Source organism: Semicossyphus pulcher, unplaced genomic scaffold (genome assembly GCF_022749685.1).
Source record: "Semicossyphus pulcher isolate SPU_LCO1_2020_fin unplaced genomic scaffold, fSemPul1.0.p SCAF_3, whole genome shotgun sequence".
NCBI lineage: Eukaryota > Metazoa > Chordata > Actinopteri > Labriformes > Labridae > Semicossyphus > Semicossyphus pulcher.
The window spans coordinates 16,438,740-16,461,913 of record NW_027211704.1 but is presented as its reverse complement, the minus strand read 5'-3'; the positions used below and the strand labels follow the sequence as shown (position 1 = coordinate 16,461,913).

Here is a 23,174-nt window from a genome sequence, read left to right as displayed (position 1 = left end):
TAGCATTAACTTACTGTAATGTTAGCTAAAATATTACAGTTAGTTAACGTTAATGTCAGCTATAATATTAGCTTTGACTTAGTGTAATGTTAGTTTTAATATTACTTTTATCTAACGGTAATGTCAGCTATAATATTAGCATTAACTTAGTCTAATGTTAGCTTTAATATTACTTTTATCTAACGCTAATGTCAGCTATAATATTAGCATTAACTTAGTGTAATGTTAGCTAAAATATTACTTTTATCTAACGTTAATGTCAGCTATAATATTAGCATTAACTTAGTGTAATGTTAGCTTTAATATTACTTTTATCTAACGTTAATGTCAGCTGTAATATTAGCATTAACTTACTGTAATGTTAGCTAAAATATTACGGTTAGTTAACATAAATGTCAGCTATAATTTTACCATTAACTATCTGTAATGTAAGCTTTAATATTATGGTTAGCTAAGGGTAATGTTAGCTTTAATATTACTTTTAGCTAATGTTAATGTCAGCTATAATATTAGCATTAACTTACTGTAATGTTAGCTAAAATATTACAGTTAGTTAACGGTAATGTTAGCTTAAATATTAACTTTCGCTAACTGTAATGTTAGCTAAAATATTACCGTTAGCTAACGGTAATGTTAGCTCGGAGATGATTGAATGCTGGCTTTGCCTTACTGACTCATAAGTAGTGACTAATGTTTTGACTGAAACAGCCCAAATGTCTCTCCAGATTTGTCTTTTCAGTTGAGATATGAGGAGCAGATGAATTATAACTATTTGTCAGAATCTTTTGTCACCACAGCCAGAGGATGGCTGCCATGTGAATATGTATTTAGAGAGAAATAATTTCCAGTAAAAATGCTGTTTCTTCCCTTTGTTTTAAGCATAAGGAGTCTCTGAAGGCCAGTATTTAAAGATAATGCTCTCTTCCCAGAACTCCACCTGCCTCTTGACAATAAATACAGTGACATTTACAGATTACTGTAATAACATTAAAAACAGCATCAGTCATTAAACACAGCATCCGTACAGAGTGCAACGGGAGGATGTACATCAATTAGTTGTTAAAGACAAATGGTTCCCAGCAGTTGCTCTGCCAAACAGTCATGCCAGAGTCAGACACTGCAGCATTATGTCCGGTGTGAAAGTGTGACTGGAAATGTGTTAATGACATTCTGTGATTGTGACGATCGTGCAGAAGTGTGTTTCTGCCCTTGGTAATGTGGTGATGGCTGCAGTGGAGGTCACTTAGTGGGTAAATGATTCAGGCAGGTTGGTGCTGCAGTGAGCCGGGACAGCGTGATAATGACGACGATTTAATAGTAGTGAGGGAGAAGGGAAGATACGCGTGTGCGTTACTACACCGCAAGTCATTGCCCTGCGTCACTGGTGATGTGTGGGACATGACATCATTTACCTGCTCAGCTACCCCCTCATCTACAGTAACCTCAGCGTATAGTCACATACTGTATCAACCAACAGAGACTTACAGTATGCACCCACTCACACACTCAGTTTAATTGTATACAGCTGAATATATTACCGGTATATGTTATATAAAATTGACAAGTAACAAAACAGCTTCAGTTTATTGGCTAATTTCTTTCTCTTACTTTAGAAAAAACAGGAATTAAAAGCCTTGGGACTTGTCAGTACCCGATCCGTCCCGGCCGCCCGATCCGTTCTGCGCTGACTTTTGCGCATGCGCAGAATTGAACCTGTTTTACGACACTGCCCAATTTTTTCCATGCATGCGTGTCTGTATTGATCACCACGTGATATAAGTTAAAATTCTTTTCACAATAAATGTTAATAAAATAAGTAGTTTCGCAACCTTTCTGTGTATTGCACTGTAGTGTATTTGTCTAATATCGTGTTGTTAATAAAGTTATTTAAAAAAAGACTTGCTGCCGTCAATTGTGGTTGTCTGGTACAAATCGGGCAGGAATAAGTATGCGCATGCGCAGAACGGATTGGGCAGCCGGGACGGATCGGGTACTGACAGGACTTATTAGTCAGTCTCTCCAGGGTTATGGGGGCTTTTTGGGGTATAGTTGCCGCCTAGAATGCCTGACTTCGCAGTAGATTTTTATAAGTTGTAAAGCAAATTGTGATGTTTTCAGGCATTTTTTCAATGAAATTGGAGGAACATACAAACATACTAAATAATCGCAACTCCGGTGAGTGTTAGTAAAACTATTGATGAGAGAACTGGGGGTTTACAATCTTACTGCACAATGACTCTTTGAGATCAGCGTTGACATACATATCAGTAACAAAGCCTCTGATTGGTGGAAAGTTAGGAACACAGCTTCTGATTGGTCTACAGACTCAACCTAAGGCCCCTCGAGATGGTTAAGTGGACTTCCAACAGTTTTCAACATTGAAAAATGGATAAATCATCACAAAAAGACAACAAGTGTTAGTGTAGTTCCAAAGAAGCAGCTGTCAGCATTAAAAAGAAGTCTCTAGCATGAAGCATTCAAAGAGTAAACAACTGCCTTGTTTGCATGCGACATCGCAGGTGGTTAATGTTTTGAATAAAACAAAGTGAGTTTGGTGACGTACATGACCATTTGTGGGGAAACTAGTATGGTATGATAAAACTGGCACAGGGATTGGCTAAATTTGTGTTAAGTATTGGGACTGCGGCATCGCACCTTCCTGGAGGGGCTGAATCATGGACTGATTTATTAATGGATGTTTCTGAGTGTGTCACGGCAACATAAAGAGGTTAAATGGATGAGAGTAATATAAAGGTTGGAACACTGCATTGGAAATGTTAGTGTAGTTACTTGGCACGCTGCCCAGCGGGTGCTTATATATTAGGGGAATGGGGTTAGAGATGCTGGCCAGCACTACTGATGAGTTGGCAACAGGTTGACAAATCATTAGTTAAGTTTGACAGACATGAGTTCAGTCCAGGGTAACAAGTACCAGCCAGAAAGCTCAGCCAACGCCTCCTTAAATCCTCTTTGGATTTGTTGCTCCCTTTCTGTCACTTGTGCTGCCAAAGGAAACTAGACTCTGTGAGTGTTCAGGGTGGGGTGTGTGGGAATCCCTGGAGGTCTGGGCCTGAGGCCAGAGAAGGCCACTGCCACAGGTGCCACTCATCTGTCTTTGTATGCTCAAGCTTTGGGACACTGTCAAAACAGACCGTACCGAAAAGAGAAGAGGAGAAAGGTCTAGAGAGGTTTTAGTTAGATAACCAGCTGAAAAAGCAGATATCAAAAGAATCCTTTTACAGCTTTTAATATGGAAAATGATGTATATCTTTTCCTTTAACATCCTCTTTCAGCCTCCAGAAGTTTCAGCCTGTCTGACTCAATTTGTCCCATGCAATAATCCCCCTGTTAGGTAACTCTGACACCAGAACCCACCACCACAACTACCAGTGCTAAATCCCAGAGATCACGAAAGGGATCAGACAAAAGGAGGACAGAAAGAACAATGATGAGGCAGGGTGAAAAAGAAGGGGCCATGCACGTAAAGCTTGCTTGACTGGCAGACGGAAAAGGGCATTTGGCCTCTCTCTCCTCAGGGAACACACACTGGTTTAGGACATTGTGGCAGCAGACGGAGGGCAATGCCAACGCTGTGAAAACAAATGTCAACACAAAATCCTACATGAACTCTGTGTGCGTTTGGCCTCCCCTATCAGGAACACGGAGATGGCAGGGCCCTTTTATACAAGCAGATAATGAACTACGGCATAATAGAAGCCAGGAGATTTTCTGGCCTAATCCGTATTTGCCACCTATTGTCTTCCAAAGTTCGTCCAAAAAAAGAGCTGAGAACTAGGACAGGCCTCCCTGGGTGAGAGCGAAACAATCTGAGAGGGTTAGGAAAAAAGAAAAGGAGCAACCCAGAGACGTTCTTCGGCCTCGCAATGCGGAGGGAGGGATGGTGGAAGTAACCTACAGAGACGTTGCTATAAACAGCTCCGGCCTTTTAAACAGCCAGGAGAGAAAGAGAGGTTAGTTATAGCCCATGTCAGAGGATAAGAGGACACATTTGATCTTAATGAGAACGACTTATAAATAGCCAGAGAGTAAGGAGGGCTTCGGGACAGAACCCTGAAGAGTTTGCAGACACTTCTTTCCATACATGTTTTCCATGCATGCTCCTGATTAGGATACATCATATCCTGTGTCAGTGATCTTACTCATGCATGGATTCCCTGGTGGAAACACTCGGGAGTCATACTGTAGACGCAAGAAATGATCCTTGTGGAATAGTATCAAGTGGGGTATTATGTAATATCTTCAAGGATGATACGCTCTTTATCATTTAGCGACGACTGGAAGCAATGAAGGACTGGTAGAAGATGGACTTGGCCACTCTCTAGCTGTATTTTTTTTTTTCACAGTATAATTGTGCCAGTAAACTCTGACTGGAGTGTTTTACAGATGGTTGAACAAGCTCTAAAACCTCCTCCACCCACACCTTTCCCACGTGGGAATTGAAGGAGCTGCATCCGACTGTAACTTTCCACAACCAGCAATAGAAACATGAGGAAGCAAGCAAGAGTTTAAAGGGGGGGTATTATGCTAATTTCAAGCTTCATATTTCACTCTGTGATACCTGTGGAGTAGCTTAGCATAATTTACTGTTAAAATAACTCATCATTTTTGTCACACTGGTGCTCTGCGCAGGCCCTCATACAGCCTCTGCCTGAATCGACTCAGTCAGCTCAGTCCCTTTAAGAAGCTCCGCCCCTACAAGCTTGCTTTCTTCTGATTGGCCAGCTCTCCAAAGCCTGCTGAGTCTGCACTTTGTGACGTCACAATGGGCAGCATGTAGAAAAAAAACTGTGTGAAACCTGGCATTCACAGCAGCCTGCAGACTGAGCCGAGAAGCCTGGGGATTACTCCAACATACTTTTACCTACAGATTTGAAACGTTATATATATATATATTTTAAAATGTGATTTTACTGTTCCCTCTAAAACATGCTAGTCAAATTATTTATTCAACAATTTCTCTAACATTTCATGTAAACAATTATGGGTAAAACTATGAATTTATTCCAATTGTCATATGCCATTATTCCCGTATTTAAAAGGTGGGGATGGAAATAGACACACAGCTGAAAACTAGAACAAAAAAACAAAGGCAGCAAAAATTAACATCTACACATTATGCATAGAGGTAGGTAAAATAGGTCATACAAGTCGTACAAAGTGTTTTTTAAGGCCATAACAGGTCAGCAAAAGTTGGGGTATTTACACACGCATGGCTTCATCTCATCTTTCCCCTCTCGACGACAGTATCCCTTCATGCAGCGTTCTCCCCATGCCATGCATGACTCCCACAGAGCACGCTCAGACCCTCAGAGACCACACAGGATTCTTCAGGTCCCTGTTGCATAAGACTTAAGTGAAAAGTGAGATGTCATCTACCCCAGTCATCATCACTCATTAATTCAGAAAACTTCACACTTCATGTGTGATCTTAATGCGCCTCCACCCAATCTTGATAAGTAAACCATTAAACAAGATTGCACGAGTCTGATGTAAGTGTCTGTGAGGAGTTTGTGTTTTTGTGCACTAACAGCTCTTTATCAGGTGTTTGTCCTCATGGTGAGCCGATGTGTCAGCAGAGCCAGGCTGACCTGGAACCCCTGCAGGCATCACCACCAGCAGCAAACGTAAGCAGGAGCACAGGGTCAGCGGCACTGTTGACACGAGCTGCACTGAGAGACTTCGATTACATAAGATTCAGAGAAACTGATCCACGTCTGCAGGAGAGAGCCACACAACTCCAAGCAAACACACCCAGGGAGATCAATGATTCTTTATGGATCTGGCTCGAGAAAGAAGAGTAATATTTAATCTCCGGACAGTGGAGGGTGAGAGAGTCTTATCTGATTCTGAATTGCTTGAAGACAATGATTATGACCTTGGTGAGACTTAAACAGCGCGGTAAAAAAAAAAAACGTGTCTGGCATGGACACATGGGCTTTTAAAGAGTCCATCCAGTACACACGTGTGCTGCACTGTGTTTGAACTCATCCACCTTCCCCTATTTGTCTTCACTGTGAGCTCTTGGACAAAGGAAGGTGGGTTCAGGGACGTTTTTTTTCACTGATTATGTAAACCTCATTTATCTTTCCCTGAGTATTCTTCATGAAACATCGAATCATTTAATTGTGCGTATGAGTGAGATATTATATACAATGTAGAGAGAAGCAATTTTTCTGTTAGTTTGTTTCAATGGATGCAAAAAAACAGGTTTTAATAAAGCTTTTTAAGAGTACACCCAAGATGCAATATCAATGTTAAATGATTTTTTAAGTTGAAGTAAATTTAATTTTCTGTATAATCAATATAAAGTTTGGATAGATGACTTTAACAATTAAAAGGCCCCATAGTTGTTTCCAGCTAAGATGAATTCCATCACCATGATTATAAAGTAACCATTTTGGCTTTGTAGGTTGTGTTTTTTGCAACATGGCTCCCCGTGGTTAGGAATTTCCTGAAAAATAAAGAAACCAGATTTAAGAGACTTCATGAATATGCCAGGAGGTACAAGCTGCAGCCGTGGTTACCAATTATACCAATAACAGAAGACACAATGGCCGTCCTTGAAGGCTGACGTAAGTACATTTCTGTAATAACTTGTGTGGCATGCACAGACAGGAGCTCTGTATTTGTGCAAACTTGCATTACAAAACAGAGGAGTAAGCACTTCGGACTTGAAAGAAGAATAATCAGTGGTATGTTTCAGTGACTGTCAGACAGTGTGAAGGGCCTGCATGAGGTCGACCTCTAAGGACTCCGTCCAATAAGAAACTAATGCTCACATATCAGCACAAGCTGACAGAAAGACCAACAAAAAGCCTGATTAATACTTTCTTTGATCAGATTGATCCAAAATAAATTTGATGTAAAAATGTTAAAAATATGATTAGGCAAGAATTCCCCCATGCCTTGAATCTGGTACAAGACCTTCATTGGAGATTTAAAGAGACAGGGGGAGCATGAAAAGCCCCTACAGGAAGGAGCAGCTGAAACGTATCGTCCGTGAAGAATGGCAGAAAATCTCCCCTAGATTTGAGCAGAAGTGGTTTCATGTGTGCCCAGGAGCATCCAATCTGTCAACGAGATTCAGCGATATTAACTCTGGATTTCTGAGCTCATTTTGTAGACATTCTGTATCAGTACTTTTACAGTTGTTACGAATTATCTTCAACCAATTTTGGAGCTAATTTAATTAATTTGCACATTAAGCATGTTGCAGCAATCTGTCTGTGTTATGTAAGAAGCTCCAAATGTGTTTACATCAACCCGCTGGATCCATAAAGCACAAAGGCTTTTTGTCCCGGCTCAGTAGCCGTAGTCCTGCAGGTGTTACACGATAGTGCGAGTGTCAGGGCTCCTCAGGGCCTGAGCACTTCACTTATTCATCCTACCCCCATCACCTTGTGTTCTGAGACGCACGAGTGTGGTAATCCAACACCGGGCGACCTCTGATGTGTGATGGCTCAATGGATCCAGCGGGCCACTCAACACCGCGGAGAACCTCACACGATCAATGCACCGTGTACTACTACAATATGTGTGTCGGACGGTGACAGAAAGATGGAACGAGTTCAGAGAGATAATAATACCGTCCCGATTGACTGTTTTCCAGCCCCCTGAGAGAAATGGTAGGAATAGTGTAAAATGATCTCATCTCACACTGACCTCAGAGAGAGATATGTTCCAACACGTGTGATAGACGAGAGGACCAAAAGGGTTTGACAATTAGGCTGATAACTGGGGCATCGCTGCTGTCAAGATCTGGTCCACAGTTAAAATGTTAATAGAAGCAAATAAAGCAGGATCTATACTTGGTGCAGTTGATGTTTGGGCGAAAGAAGCAAGAAATATTAATGAAATATTTGATCTAGAACACTAAAAATGAACTTATTAAGCACGTCTGACTCATTCCAAACACATCACTGTGACCTGTATGGCCCTGTAAGCTGGCCCTCGTTGGGTCAATGTCCTTGGGTCCACCCTGCAAAAATCCTTTTGCTCTGTTTCAGTAGACAATAGCTGGGTTTACAGGCGATTAACTGACTGTTTATATGGGGTGTGATCCATTACGATCTGGTGTTTACATGCGGCGACACATTCCATCAACTGTGTGACATGTGCACATGATGCGTTCGTTTCAGCGTGTTTTAAATCAGATCAAGATGGAGATCTAGCTTATGTTCAGCACAGTATGCTTACTGCTACTGGAAGCAATGGAGAGGAGAAGACGGGCACCAGAAGCATAAGCTTATGACTGCCCCTGCCTCCTACTAAGACCAGAAATCGCTGAGTGAAGGTCCGAAAGCAAAGATTGATGGGAGAGAGCTGTGGAATTTACCCATCTTGAATGGAAGCAAAAGTTTTTCGGATGTCCTTTACAAGTCCTTTACATTGTGAAACATACATCACAGAGATGAAGGGCATGTGCAGAAGAACGCGGTCAGGATATAACAGGGTCAAATCGTTTACATGGTACAATCTTTCATTTGACCAGTTTATGAAGGTTTAAACCACCCCATCAGCATATTAGGCTCCATGTAAACCCAGCTAATGTCGTACTGTCTGCTGCAGCAATGCAAGAGCAGTGTCAAGACCTTTCTGGCAAACTAAGCACAACATAACTCACCCCACTCGCCCCGTCTTTACCTGGCTCAAGTCTGATCTGTGTAAACAGCAGGCAGGCCGGTGAGTACCTGACATTAGGGCTACATAAACACTCTCGGGGCGGTGGATGATTGGTAGGCTTGGAAAGATGTGGTTGCTTCAGCTGGTGTCTTGAAAACCTCATCTCTGCTGAGCTGACAGGACGACCACACTTAATATCACCTGGCAAAAGCCGTTGCTAGTGGCTCCCTGCTGGCCACAGGTGCTACGCAGATGACACCCCTGTGTATGTGAATCCCTGAAACATCAGAAGTGGAGTATCTTTGGGCTTTGGCTGGAGCTAGTTGCCTGTCATCAGAGGACTTTAAAAAAAATCATAGTTTATCTGTGTTCTGCAGCACTTTAGATTCTGCTGGAGTCAGTGCTGAGTAAGTGAGTCCTGCACATGCACACTGTCAACACCCTTGTTGTGTCTCGTCCCGATCAACAGGAAACAGCAACGAGAGGAACATGTTGATCCAGGGGTCACAGCAAATGTAACCCCTGACACATTGCAACAGCCCGTCATGCCAGCACTCTTTCAAGGGCCATTCCCATGCTATAAATACAGACCCACCGAGGCACTGGTCAATGGAAATTCCTCTCCCCATATAGAAGGCCTAGTACTGCAAGTCCCTCTCGGTTAAGAGTCTGTACCACTGCGGCACTGATCGCATTACACTTCTGTCCATCAACAAGTGGAAAAAGAGGAGAGTAGAGACAGACATGCTAAGTGTCAAAGGACGTCCCTGTATGACAGAAGCTGACAGTAGATCAGCTGCAAGATTTGCTGGCTAACAAACAAAAGACAGAACTGCTTTCAACCACCAAAAGAGCAAATAAACACTTTTTCATCAGGTGAATTGTACCTGAACTGTATACTTTCTGTTTCATGTTGAGACAACAGCAGAATTGGGGCTGTAGCTGCACTGCAAACAACACTTAACTGATCCTTTCGCGTCATTGTTTGCTGCTGACAGGAAACATTTGAGCTAATCTGTAATTCTGTAATCCTGAATGCACTGAACTTCCTGCAGTTTTCCACATCAAATGCTTGCCGGGATTTTCCAGGACACAGGTCTAATGCTGAAACAATGGAAAGACCTGCAGTTTAATGAAAGCTAGACTAATATTAGGTCCTTGGAGGGAAAACGAAAGGGAAAGCAAAATGGGAAGGGAAACTGGGCTGATTGTTTGGCCTGATACAGATTTTCTTTTTTGTTTTGCGTTGGTCTGGTGTGAGAAGGAAGTAGCAGACAAGAGTGTTTGGAAGAACACCAGGATCACCCATGCTCTCTTATCTACCACACACAGTACGTGAGAAAGAAACAAGTCTTTTAACAATGGACCAAATGTACCCACAGCTAAATTTTACAGCTCTGAAGGACATGATAATATTAGCCATAGTGTCAGACGAGAACATTTTGGTAACAATCAAATTGTTGAGTAACATTGAATCTACTACACAGTAGATATGGCACAGGGTAAGACTTCTCAATGGAGTCAGTAATGTCACGGAGACAAATGGAGGGGAGCTAGTTAATGCAAGTATGAACTCATCCAATATCTGGTGTTAGACGTCCAATATTATACACAACTTAGGCCGGACTCAAACTACAGAAGAATCGAGTTAATTTATAGGGCGTCTGTGGCTCAGTGGTCGTCTCTCATTCGGAAGGTTGTGGGTTCGATCCCTGACTGATCTCTGACTGCAACAGTCACATGTGCACTGTTTGTCGGCACCTGTGTCCGATTGCACTTGAAGCTGTTTGTTGGCACTTAACTGACTTCGTTCCCTCCTGTCTTGATCGTTGCTTGTGTTGTATTAAATCTCAGATGTACATCGCTTTGGACTAAATGAAATTGTAACATTGTAATTGTAATGTCAAAGGGTCCTTGGGCAAGGCACTGAACCCCAAATTGCTCCTGGTGGCATAGCCAACGGTTATGAATAGGCATAGATCTGATTTGCGATTGGCACTTAGCCCTTTGCCATCAGTGAGTGGATGATTGTATGAATGGGTGAATGTGACATGTAGTGTAAAAACAGCTTTGACTGGTCCATCACCAATCCATTCACCATATAGTCCAGTTCACCCCTCACGACAAGAAGGGAATCTGTTTTGGGACCTTGGTTGGTACCGATGTTTGGCTAAAATTTATGGTAATATGATGATATCAATTCTAACTCAACAGACTCATCGGAGCCAGCCCGCTAATTTCATACATGTTTGATATTTAGTATTAAAAGTATAGATGATTAAATCAGTACTTTCTGAGCCTGATAGCAAATAAGAGATATGAAAAGAACAAGACAGAGTGAACAGCTACTGTCCCACTACACTTCTTTAGATTTGTCTCCCTCCAGAGCAATGCTACAACAATTTTTATTCTAGATTATTTTATGCCTTTGTTTAGAGAGAGGACAGTGGGTAGTGTCGGAAACAGGGGAAGAGAGAGAAGGGACGACATGTGACAAAGGCCTAAGGGTGGGAAGTGAACCCGGGGACTGAACGTGAACTGATGCAGCTAAAAACTCGCCCCCATTCTTTGTGTATTGAAAGCAGCTGAATCGCTGCTCAATTCATGCTGGGATACTTGGCAACGCATACCAGGCATGCGGCGTCTCTTTTCAACATCTCTTATCATGTCCAAATCATCCATTTTAACACAACTGTGTTATACTGTTAACAACCTTGTGGGGAGCTGTTGAATCCTAAATTCATGCCAACAAGTGACCAGCGAGGCTGGGCAGACGCGCGTGTAATCAAATGGGTCACGTGCAGTTGGTCCACACCATGAGCCTCTGAACATAGGACACATGCTAAACCGGTGGCAGTACTACAGCTTCTGTTGAAATCTGCTTCCCTGTGAGATTTTGTGAAATCATATAAGATTTAATGAGTTGGTATGTTGCTCCCTATGGCACACATGACAACCTTAGGTGATCAGAATAGCCGGGTTAAAGGAGTGGACCATAAAAATGGGTAATATAGGCATGCTTATCAGAGTCTCACCCAGTTTAAAAATCCTAGATAAACACGTGCTCCCAGCCTGGATAGATAACCCCATTTGCAAGCCTTTCACTGTTACTGTCTTTTGTTCATGATAGCTGATTGTAAGCCTTCTGGGACAGGTGGGACTGGAACAGGTATTCTCTCCTCACACCAGGGAATCAGCCTGGTCTTTGTGTGTTTGGCACGAGGCCTGTAGCTAACAGAGACACCACAGTGTGCACTTGATGACAGCACGTTTAGACGCAACACTATCTATCTCTGGTTCTTATTGTGCGCCTGTCTCCTACAGTCTCTGCCTTCAGTTCATGGGTTACCGCGGGGCGCCATTCATCCTGTTTCCCCCCCAAGTTCAATGGCCTTCTTCAGACTTCTTCACTAAAGGCTACACAAGTGCACTCTGAGGTTTGAAAAGAGGAAGTGCACTTGGGAGTGGGCTATACAGGAAGTGGGTCTATGTCATCTGTACAGAAAAACAAAGCTGTCATCCTGTTCTGTTTCTACAGTGCTGACGTACAAACTCGACATAACTGCTGAGTGTACGGCCGCTCAGACGTGTCGCGTCTTAATTACAACACAAACAGAAGAGCAGACTGCTGAATTGTACCAGCCATCGTGTCTGAAAGTCTAAAGTCCTCATGCACTGCAGAAATTTAGAAGTATTTTGCAGTTGATAACATCAATTATGCATTTAGTTAAGGTGATCCAGTCCCAGAGCTCTGATATTTTACACGTTGGCTCATTTGCACTGCTCACTGAGGCTTTTAAGTGGAGTGGAGCCATCGTTAATGTGAGTTGCACCTGTGTTTTACCTGCTAAGACATGTCAAAATGTCTGCCGTGCCAAAGACTGAGCCTGTTTCTGAATTCACTGATTAAACACAGTTCACCATGAAGTGAGAAGTTGATTTAGATTTCAGACATTTATCAATCATCGTCCTTTTGCAGCAAGGCAATATTCTGTGTAAGTGTAAGAAAACACCACCGTATGCCATCTCTGACACACCACTGACAGACATGTCTTACTACATCACACGCTTTGTTGCTCTCTTTTTTGTGCGTCGCTTGATAACGCCTCGAGGAAATAAAAAAAGAGTCCAGGCTCTAATGCAGTTGCGGATTTGCCACACAATGTAAGGCTTAACAATTACAGATTTAAAAAAGGAAACCCACAAAGTTTGGGATAATGTCTGCATTTCTGTGAACTGTGTGAGAACTAACAGGCTTAGGACGTACAAAAGGCCAGCTTTGTAGTTAAGCTCCCTGCATACTGTATGGCTGCATCCCAATTCCCTTGTTAGCCCCTACAACGTGGCCCTATCCACCTTTTTGCACTGTTCCACGGTAGGGTAGGGTGTCCCGTTTCTTTGGGGGATTGTGTAATGATGCAAAAATAATGCAAAGGAATGTGTACTTTTATTTTGAAACTCCAATCAAACCATCACCTATTCCTCCTCTTTAAACATTATTTTAATCATTGATCCACTTTCCTACCTTTGCATGTTTTCCACCTATGAAGACCAATAATTCAGCAAACATGCAAACTTGGTTTAACAACAAACATTTAGTCAAAGTGACTTTCACTCAGGTGGTGCTCGAATCAAACCTTCACTAACCTTTATGACTTCAAAAGGGTCAGAGGTCAACTCTTATCATCATAACCAATAAAAAAGCGGGGAGCTCTTTATGGGCTGTTCTGTCATTAGGTAGAATGGGATAACCTAACATTGGTATGGCAAATTCAATGGCATAATAACACACAAGGAAAGGGTACAAGCAAGTATTATTACTGAAACTGAATTCATTCATAATGATCAAGGTGTTGATACGGTAACTGACAGATCGACCAATCAGTGAGCTGGATGCAGGGTTATTACAAGTGTATTACAAGCCCCTGGCGTCAGTTTACCACGTTCTGTGCAAAAGCATTAGGATATTAAAAAAAAAGTTTAAGAAGAGCAGCTCAGTTTGAAACACAAGGCCTTTTAACATTGCAGTGCAGCCACAGTGTCGTAAAGAAGCTCCACCGTCATGCCGCATTTGTCAACTCCACACTCAACGCCGGCATAAAGCCACCCAGGTGAGTGCTTCACCTACACACTCGCCCTGCCGCCTCGCCTCTGAACGACTTCCCCCTGACGTTCCGCCTCCACAAGTTTTACATAGAAGACGAGGCACAACGGAGGTGTAATAAGGGCCTGCAGTTATAATGGTTGGAGATGTCAGCAGCGGTTGATGGTTAAAACACAATGCTCTAATGGAAAACAGCAGGTTGGAGATCACTACTCTGAATCCTCATTGTGCACAAAGTGGTGTTCTTCTGACGGGAAGTGATGCATTTGCGAACAGGCCTTCTCTTGGGGAAACCCTGGAACCAAAAGAGTTAAAATACAAAATTACACTTAGTCTCTCCTGACCACAAAGTGTCAAAATGACGAGAAACTAGTGAGCAGTTTGTGAATCGTAAACCCAGCCACTGTGTTATTACACTCACAGAGGATTTGTAAGACAGCTTGACTAAATCCAAGTGACGCAGCGACCAAAGACCAGCACATTTAACTTCATCCCAACTGTCAATGCAACAGTCGAATAGTCACGGGTTCAAATGCCACTAAACATGCATTTTTTTGTGTCTTCCTGCTTTGTTTAAGAACAGCATGATTTGGGAACCCCTTTCGCAACCACTGCTGGCACCAGCTCACGGTCTGTTACATAATGACACTACAGTTACATGTGAAGAGTTATACTTTGACTAATTGTACAAATACTTTACATGAATAATCTATTGCATAAGCTTTTACATCCTGCTCAATATCTGCAATGTCAGCAAATTATTAACAAAGAATGCAACATGATAGTAAACATTAGATCTGCATTCTCGTTTGAATTATTAAACAGAATATAATGTTAAATATACAAGAATAAATGTAAACAATTTTCAGACGTAGTAAAAAAAACAAACTACATCGTTTACTATCTGCTTCAAAAACACAGCGACACACCACAATCAGCATAAACGAGTCACATGTCGTGTTCAGGGTGCACCGGGTTCAGTCTTCCCTGGCAAAGGCGTGTATAAATAAACCTTGGAGTGGTGTCTACACCGGTCGACTGTCAAACAAAAGGTCAGGGAAGTAGTAAAATATGAAAAACAAGCTGATGATGAATAGACAGAAATGGATAAAATGTACAGTGTTCAAAGTTCAAAATACACAAACACACGTGGTGGATGTTAAAAGCAGGCAGAGCAAGGTGGTCCCTGAAGAGCACCTCCCCTGAATCTAATGTGTAGTTTATGGTTAAAGGGTGGGTTTGATTGTCCATCTTATATAATGCATTCTTTTTATCTGTTATCTTATCTTATTCTTACTCTGAATATTATGTAATTTAAATGAGTTTGAACTGCATTTCTTGTATGAAAAGTGTAAAACCAAAATAGTCATGCTGTAAAATAGACCCAAAATAAACACATAGAAGTTATGAGGGATACAACTAATGTAAAGAGGGTAAAGGGTAGAGAGAGAGAGGCACTGAGTGTAGGGTTGCTGCTGACGAGGAATGCGTAACATAAAGTATGTGTAGTGAAGAGATATGACGGCAACTCTTACAATAAGTTTTGATCTAGGTTTTTGCGCAGCCAGTCATTTTCCTTCATTTTAACTATAACAACTTTCAGAACTAAAAACCGGCCTTGTAAAACTTCTACTCAAAGATTCACAAACATGTCTCGACTTCTCCAAAAGGGTTCCTCAGTCATTGTCCGTGGTGGTGAATTCCCAGCATGTAGAACCTGTTAGGGTTATTCACACCATGACGTCACAAGAGTGCCCGTGGTCACATGACAGTCATGTGAGCGAAGTTGCATAAAACTGAGGATGCCTTTTACACCAACAACAAGACGGTGGCTTTACGAAACAAAGGGCTACGTTGATGTGGGCAAGTCACTACAGAGCACAAGATTAAATATAAACCAGAGGCGCCATATTTTAATACTAGACACAGGATGAGCGTCAGGGACCATTGAGTCTGGAGTGTACAGCTATGGAAAGTTATCACAGGCAGAAGAATATTATTAACAAGGTCAATAATGATTTAGAACCATGCTACAAGATACTTCATCTGGTGGGTGCAAGTTAAAAAATTTCAGGGGTCAAAGCAGTAGCTCCGTTTATGCTGAACTTAATATTTGTGACTTTCTATACTGCTGAAACCCTCATGTCTCATGGGCGACACCTCCCAAGTTGAATAGGATTGAGCCGGCATATCTGACCACTGATGTAAAGTAGTTGCTATGTAAAGCAACATTTGAATTGCTTTACATCTCCTGTCTGTCTTGTTTTTGAAATCTGATTTACAAATAACCTTTGCATATTATTTACTTATTTAAGGACAAGCACATAGCATGAACCAAAGCCATAAACGCCACCATTTGTAGCCTAAGCTAATTAGCAACGACGGCCCGAGATTGGCCTTTTATAAAATAGACACAGAACAGCACTAAACACATGATGTCAGTGTACTTTTGAAATTTAAAGATATGACGTTAAATTAATCTTTTATTTAATATAGGCTACTGTATAATGATTGGACACTTAACTCAAGAATGAACTTTTAAACTTTTTTGTTTGTGTTTTCATCACACTCAAGAACATAACTTTTATTGGATTATATTTGTTTGCATGTTGTGGGTAAATATATTGGAATAACAGGAACAAATAAAGGTCAAGTGTTGTTGTTTTTTTGCCATAAACACACTCAATGTAGTGAATTTTCAGTGTTCAACCACATTAAAAATAAGTAGAGAAATACTATATTTTGCTTTAAGAAAAAACTAGGCTACATTAGCATTTGAATGCTGAGTATCTAGGCTATTTGAACTACCTGAACTAACATAGTTAAGTGCCCTAAGATGAACGGCACACTTGTTTTTCAGCCGTCTTAGTTCATGATTTATTGAACAACACCGCCCCCTGGTGAACTTTTACATCAACTGGTTTCGTTGTGGTAACAGCTGAAGTTCGTCCATGATGCATAAATGCTTTCAAATTGTGAGATCAGCTGAACAATGAACTAAAAAAGAGGAAAGAGAACTATAGATACAATTTGACAGAGGAAGCAAGTAAAAAGGGAGTATTTGAGTACGTGCATGAGGTATATTACTTAGTATTTCCTGTTTTAAACTTTGACTAAACTCTGTTTCAGTGGAAATGTATCTTTCACTTTACTATTTTTGTAATAGGTGTGCTACAATGTTACAGTTTCATTTAGCAGACCAGACTTTTGTCCAAAGCGACGTACATGTGAGAGGTAGTACTTCACAAGCAAGGATCTAGACAGGAGGGAACCACGTGAACAAGTGCCAAAAAAACAATTGTTGCTCAGCTACTTAACAGTAACAATAAAAAATTTGATGCAAAACATAAAAGTTTCTTAATCACTGTATATAAGTATGCATTTTTTATAACCTAAATTGGTTTGAAATCACTTTGTTGAAACTCACCTATGCTTCTAGTAAATTTTTCCCAGAATGTGCAATATACTGAACACTAAAAGTGACTTAAGGGATGAAGAGTTAGACAAAAATAGTAGATAAAACTGCAAAAGTGTGTATGCCTACACTGTGAGTTCATTTGCTGCGAATTACTACTTTTAGCTAGGTATAGATTTGAATGAGGATTTTTTTTTACATATTATGGAGCACTACCTCTTGTTGTATACATTTCTGCTTCAGCAATAAATGTATTCATGGCTTAGCTCTTTGTGGTAGCCGGCTGAAGTTTTTTGTACCCAATGTTTCAGTCTGTATGACAAAAGTGCAGTTCATTCCTCTCGGTTGTGCTAAATAGCTAATTAGCATTCCTCAGATTCACCGCTGTAAAATGGCGTCAGAAAACTGACAAAAGAGCCCCATGTGCTGCCGAAACCCGGGATCGAACCAGGGACCTTTAGATCTTCAGTCTAACGCTCTCCCAACTGAGCTATTTCGGCGCATGCTTACCTGAAAGCACAGGGTCCCAATTTATATACATCAAATACGTACTTTCAAAGCTGTAGCGACGAGTATGTTGTCTCTAGCCTGGTAAAACACGCGAGTGTACCGAACAAGCCCTACCTTATGTTAGCTAGCTACACAGCTCTGGTAGCTAACTTATATGAAGGACAAAAAATGACATAAGCATAAATAAATAAATAAATGAATAAATGATCAAATAAATGCATATATACCAAATAAATACATAAAAGGGCTATTATATATTAATTAATCAATTTACTTATTTATTTCTACATTTATTTATTTATTTATTCATTTCGACATTTATTTAGTTATTTATTTCTACATTTATTTCTACATTTCCACATCTATTTATTTATGTATTTCTACATTTATTTATTTATTTCTACATTTCCACATCTATTTATTTATGTATTTCTACATTTCTACATTTATTTATTTATTTATTCCCACATTTATTTATTTATGTATTTCTGTGTCCATGTCGTACGAGGAAAAGTAAATATGCAAATTGAGTGGGTGGACCTAACGTCACTCTGAAGCAGGATTGGTCAGCTGGGAAAACCAGACCGTAGCAATCGATTACTATCAACTCTAACCTTGGTAACATAATTGCTACTCCCGCAATGGCTTCGTCTGGGAGGCCGCTGCCAGATCTGCTGCGGGATTTAGCTAACCAGCTTGGAAACAGTAAGTTACACCTGTGCAGATCGATCATTTAACAAGTGCGACCACAAAAGTGGTTATATAACAAAAAAAACAAAGGCTACTGTACTAACTTAAACTGAATTCACCGACCATGTTGTTATTTTTTTCTGCAGCACCGGCTGCTGTAAACGCGGCAAATTCACGTCAGCCGTCAAATTCACCTCCACCATCACACACACCCGCACACCCAGTTGACGGTGGGTTTCCGCAATTAACGTTTTGTGATACGAAATAAGAGACTGTACGGATGAAAAAATTAAGAATGTGTGTCAGTTTGGTTGTGTAGACTAATATGTAATTCAATCGGTGATGATGGGTTTCTTCAGTTGCGCTGTGCAGTTATAAGTGCAGTTATTATTATGTCCTAAAATGCCTGTTGTCTTCACTTTATCCTAGCCGAAGTTTCAAGACTGTTTGGCCCGTACAGACAGGGAGGGAGAAGGTTGACAGATCGGCGATCCCTTGCTGTGCCCGCACAACTTTATTCTTACACTCATAACTTCTGCTGTCTTAACGATAAAAATGTGGAGCTAGTCCCCAATCGATTTGCCAAACAGAGGCTTGCTGCTGCAGGATTGGGGGATAAACGTCTTACATTTCAAGGTTTGTATAGAATCATAATCACAATTTAGACCCTTTTTTGGAGGATGTCTGCTGTATGTGAATTTATGATTAAAATTTTATTTTATTGTAATACACTATTATAATATTAAGTACTTTTTATGTTAGTAATTGCCTTTGTTATACATATCCTCTGTCTTCTCTTCTCAGGCAGTCAGACAAATTCAACTGAGTTCAGTGACTTCCTCTTAGCAGCATTTCCAAAACTCAGAGAGGGAGGGGGATTTGAACTGCTTAAAATTTCTGGAGCAACACGAAGTCGCCAACTGGTCATCATCCCCTGTCCCAATGACGGCTACCATGTCCGACATCTTAAAGATGCACAAACCCAGATTGGTCATGCTACCATTTTCATTCGACCTCTTCAAAGAAATCTGAATGTGGAGCCTGTATGTTTCTCATTTAAAAACTGCTCTTGCAGATTATGAATGTCAGTTACATGATTATTTTTTGTGTGTAATTTTATTCTGATCTCCTCTACAGATATGTCAACCAGGATGCAGTAGGGAGCTGGTTGGACCACCTCAGAAATGTGTCAGATGTGGAGAAGAATTCCCTTTTTCAAGTATTAAGGCTCATAGTGATGACTGCATGAGGTATTGCTCTACATAGTTAATGTATCATATTTGTCAGCATGTATAGTCATATATCAAGAAAGGGGGCATACAGCAGGGCACCTCCAGCCAGCAGTTGTAGAGTGTCTTGATAGTGACTGTGTGTATGTGTACCTTGCAGTGCGAAATGTATTCAAAAACAAAGAGTGCAAACATTGTGACATACAGCATCTTTTGATTGAAAGTATGGGCCCAAATAGTCCTCTTTTTATTTAAAAAAAGTCACTTTGTAAAAGGCAAAATGGGGATTTCTGCATGTCCTGGATATTTTCTAAGAACTGTAACTAACTGTTGAATTTAAATTTATTTTCAACTCTTGTTACTACATTGCTGTTCTTTTGGAATTGTATCTTGCAATGTGATCAAAACACTAACAAAAATCACCTCTTTATATCTAAGACAATTACAGAGCAGTGTTGAGGGGCAAATGGAGGTTGCCACAGAGAGTCCACGCACTCCCCAACGTGAAGGTAGATTTGTGAGCTCGTTGACAAGACAGCAGGAGAGTCAAACAGCAAGGGCCAGCAACATGGACAACTCAGTGCCCCATCAAGGAAATATGCCTACAGCTCAGATTATTGATTTAGATCCCTTTGAGGAGAGAGGCTTTTCTGGTGTGTTACATGAAATCTGCACATTACTGTATATATTATATATGGATATATATAATATATAGATTAAATCATATTTTTTTGTATTTCCTTTTTTTTTTTACTGTTATAGATTGGAAAATTGAGCCAGATCCTGCCGAAGCAGCAAATAAGTTCAAAGAAGAGATTTCAAATCAGTATGCGACTGGAAAACCACTAAGTCTGGTCATGGATCTTGGAGACAGTGCAGAAGACAGGGAAAGGGCAATCCTTGCTTTTTATAAAATGGCTCATGTTGAGTGGGCTTCCCCTTTGGCATGCACACTGAAGGGTAAATGTCTTACACACTAATACAAACAAAAAAAACTAAAGATAAAAAATGTTAACCAATTTATGTTTATTAATTTAACCTATACTTCTACAGGGAATAGAAATGTAATGTTACATCTAATCACAAGGAAAGTAACAGAGGTGGACAAACACATTAAATGACAGATATTAGATAGCAAAGTGCAGGCTCAGTTAAAGCAGTCATAAATGGGTAGAGAATGATTATTTGGAATTTTCTGTAAGTTATGGAGCAGTAGAGGTATTTAGATCTGTAGTTGCCATCCCAAATTATCACATACGATTTCTAAACAGCAAACGATATTTTCCTTACTATGTTTTTTTCTACTGATTTATGCAATGTGTGTCTTCTTCTTTAGGAGATCCAGCAACTGGTGATGGTGTGACTCGCCATTTCTTTGCAACAACCATGTCCAAACTTCAGTATGGTTTTGACATCAAATTTAGTAAGTAAAAAATATTATTTTTAATTCTATTTATTTCACTGATGTTTTGTGATGCATTGTGACTGAGCTTGTTTATCAGCAATGGGGTTCTTTGTTTGGTCTCTGCCAGTCCCACTCTGAAAAAAAATCTGTCCCCAGACAAGTACAATAATCCTGCCTGATTGCTGCATGTGCATGTTTGTGAATATATCTGTTTCTATATCTGCTAATTGATGGAATGAACTTTACAAATGCTGTATGACAGCAGAATATCTATTTCCTTTACATTACCTTATATATGGTTTGACTGTTTTCTTTTATTTTAAGCGCCAGGGGGAACACTTCTGTTTGAGGGTGAGAAAGATCATTTGATTCCCTCCACTTCCCATTTCCTTCTGGAGAGCGACTTCTTTGTTGTTGCTGGCCGAATGATTGGTCATTCATTTCTACATGGTGGGCCAAGCCTTGGGGGACTGAGCCCAGCAATCCTGCATGTGCTCTTTGGTGGATCCCCAGAAGAAGCCACCATAGATATAAAGGACTGTGCTGACCTTGATATCCGTGAGACAATCAAGATGGTATGATAACTTTTTTCAAAAACATTTTACCAAGAATAAGTAGGGGTAAAACAGTAAACAGTATGACATTGGAACAAAATTGTCACTGAGTATTTTTAGACTAATACTATTTCAATACTATTTATTCAGCAGATCAACATAGATAATTCAGCAATCAAATCATGTTCTACTTTGCACCACCTGGGAGTGCTTGAATAAATCACTCAGTTATAGTGACAGATGCCATTTTGTAAAATGTTATTTGAGCAAACATGATTTTAACAAATTACTTATTATAAGAGAAACCATTTGTACTGAAGCATAATGCATTCACTTGAGAAAAAAATATTAGTTTTTCTAAATTCGCAAGATTTCTGAAGAGATTGTTTTATAGATTTAAGTATTTTCATGAAAATAACACATCTCCTTAATCAGAAAAACGTAACAAATATTTTTTTCTCAAGTGGATGCATTACGCTTCTGTACAGATGGCTTTGTTTTTGCTTGAGTAATACAAAAACTGATAATTACATTTTTCATGTGATTTGAAACAAATGTTTTCTGACTCAATTCATTAATAACTTCAATTTAGAAATAAAAATAACCTTTTCATATATTAATGTTTGAAAACAAAGTGTTCTTGAGATATCAATTATAATTTCTAATTTTCATTATAAGCTGGATGGTACAGCAGAATTATCAGCTGATGTAAAGGACACCATCAATGAGCTGGCAATGTCCTGGGATTTGCCTCTAGTCACATCTGAGAACAGGAGATGGCTGCTGGACAAACTCCTCATCCATGCTGTGAGTATACTGTACTAAACAGATCATTGAAATCCCACTGGACAGAGATGGAGTTTTGACTGAATTTTCCACATTTCGGCAATTTGGCTTTTTTCCCCCTGTGAGATACACAAATAAACATTGATGGGTTTGTCATAAGAGCTTCGAGTTGAACAGAAGTAAGGCTGCTTGGCTTTTCTGTTGTGATGCATATGTTTTACAGGTCCTTCGAAGGACTTCCAGACAAGTCAAACAGTTACGACGGGGGTTAAAGGAGACACTGATTTGGCCTTTGCTAACAGAGAGGAAAGACACAATTCCCCTTCTCTTTCCAGGGACATCTGATATGCAGTGCACACCACAGGTAAATGCTCAAAGTCAAAAACACTCCAACTAGCCCCAGGAAGTTGGTCTTATTTTCTACTTTCAGGAAGCCACTGGTTTCAGTACATTTCAGTTAATTATATAAGTTGCTTGACTGAAAAATAATCATGACTATTTTGCTGATCATAAAATCATTCATAAATAAATAAAATCATTCTTCAATTTTTTTAAAGACGAAAAATGCAGTATATCTCAGCTTTTAAAAATATGATAGATTGTTAGTTCAACTAAAAAAGATTTTTAAAGACTTCAATTTCGACTATACTTTAACTGTAACTTTTAAAATTGTTTCTGACATTTCATAGACAAATTAAGATTAGAGCTTTAAAAATATTTATTAGATTATTGTTTAATGAAACTTATTGTTAGTTGCAACCCTATACTTGGGAGAGACCTGAAGGGAAATTAATCCAAAATCCTTATAATAATTTATATTTATTATAAGCTTTTATCA

General features: G+C 40.0%; 1 non-coding gene across 1 annotated transcript; it reads right to left on the bottom strand.

Annotated features, from left to right (window-relative positions):
* Window positions 1-17,589: 17,589 nt before the first annotated feature.
* Window positions 17,590-17,662, bottom strand: trnaf-gaa (transfer RNA phenylalanine (anticodon GAA)). The gene has a single exon. It is a non-coding gene; the product is annotated as a tRNA-Phe (tRNA).
* Between the last annotated feature and the right edge of the window lie 5,512 nt (window positions 17,663-23,174).